At 44.3% G+C, this 1,941-nt stretch overlaps 1 pseudogene; it reads left to right on the forward strand.

Annotated features, from left to right (window-relative positions):
* The first annotated feature begins 1,029 nt into the window (after nt 1-1,029).
* On the forward strand, nt 1,030-1,685 carry LOC148685682 (prostamide/prostaglandin F synthase pseudogene; annotated as a pseudogene).
* Nucleotides 1,686-1,941: the final 256 nt, after the last annotated feature.

Here is a 1,941-nt window from a genome sequence, read left to right on the forward strand (position 1 = left end):
GCGTTTCCTTCTTGCAGGAAAGGCTGGTGTCAAGCGAAATCCATTAGCCACAGTTTTTGTGCCAGCAGCTCCACCGCTATCAACAAAAACCATCTCTCCTCTTGATTGTGCTGAACTGATCCTAAGTAGACATTAAGCTTTATGTAACATCACACACAAAGACCTTCGAGCAGCAATGAACCATGACTGCTTGTATACACAGATAGGGCTCATCACACTGAATTCACGGGAGAGATGGAGAAGCCCCCAGGACATGCTGTACTTGGTCAGCACAGAACCTTCTAAGATTGCCTTTCTGTGAAAAGTGATTATTTTTATTCTTATTTATTTATTTAAGCATTTCTATACCACTATAACATAAAATATCCTGGTAGGGCACAGCAATATGTGTGCAGGAAAATATAAAAAGACAATTAAAACCAGTACAAATGAATCATTAAAATGACTGATTGAATGATTGAGCAGAATCAAGCCCCAGGAACCCTAGGAAGCCCACCATGGCTGATGCCAGCCTCCCCCTTTTTAATTCTTCTTTATGGCATGACACTGTAATGAGAAGTCCTGAGTCATGTGCAGCTGCCACTCTCTTCCTTTAGCCTCCATGTTTCTGGACTCCAGCCTCAGCATACACAATGAGGAAGGAGAACACAGAAATATTGGGGATATGCTCTGGTAACCTCTAAGTTGGATGGTGGTGGTGATGATGATGATGATGATGATGATAATAATAATAATAATAATACAGTAATAATAATTTATTATTTATACCCCGCCCATCTGGCTGGGTTTCCCCAGCCACTCTGGGCGGCTTCCAACAGAATATTAAAATACAATAATCTATTAAACATTAAAAGCTTCCCTAAATATATATACATATACAATATACATGGGGCTGCCACTAAAGAAACTTCAAACAGAGCAGAATTCAGCAGCCGGATTACTTACTGGGACAAGACAAACTGAGTATACAGCTACAACATAGATTATGGCTCAACTGCACTGGCTGCCACTTGGTTTCCTGGCCCAATTCAAAGTGTTGGTTGAAGGGTGCAATTTAAGAAGAGCAGAGATGGCGGTGGATTTAGCCAAAGTGGAAGTCAACACGCTGAAGCATGCAGTCAGTGGGGAGGTGGTGGAGCTGAGAAGCATTTGGAGGGACTGTCCTTGCGTAGTGCTGTTCTTGCGCCGCCTCGGGTGCCAGGTGTGCTGCTGGATTGCCAAGGAAACCAGCAAGCTGAGAGAGGTGCTGGTGTTGCGCCAGAAAGCCTAGGCCTGCAGGAGTTTCTGGAGGGAAATTACTTTGCGGGAGAACTCTGTCTAGATGAAACCAAACAGTGCTACCAAGATCTCGGGTTCAAAAGGTACAATGCCTTAAGTATAGTCCCTGCTGCTCTGGGGAAGCCTGTCTGACAGGTCATCACAAAGGCAAACGCCACCGGTATTCAAGACAACTTTTCTGGAGATCTTCTGCAGAGCGGTGGGATGCTGATAGTTGGTCAAGGAGGGGAGAATCTGCTTTTGTATCCTGCGCAGGAGTCCCCCGGTGACTACCTTCCCTTGGAGTCTATTGTCACTGCCCTTGGCATCTCTGCAAATGTAAAAGAGGGAGCAAAGCCTCAGTGCGCCAGCGAGGCGTGTAGCAGATGAAGAAGAATGCGACCAAACTGCTAAGAACATCTTGTTCTCCTCCCCGTCTCCCCTTTTCACATTTCAAATATAGACCAAGCTGTTTGTCATAGTAGGGTGATGATGTTCTGTCCCGTTTTGTAAATCTGACCGACGAAGAATTAATAAACTTGTTACCAATTGGTAAGTAAGTAAGTAAGTAAGTATCAAAGTGTTGGTTGAGACCTATAAAGTATTATATGGCTCAGGACTCCAATACCTGAAGGATCACTTCTCCCTCAGTATGGACCTACTCAGATGTTATGGTCATCATCA

This window comes from Zootoca vivipara, chromosome 5 (genome assembly GCF_965207765.1).
Source record: "Zootoca vivipara chromosome 5, rZooViv2.hap1.1, whole genome shotgun sequence".
Taxonomy (NCBI): domain Eukaryota; kingdom Metazoa; phylum Chordata; class Lepidosauria; order Squamata; family Lacertidae; genus Zootoca; species Zootoca vivipara.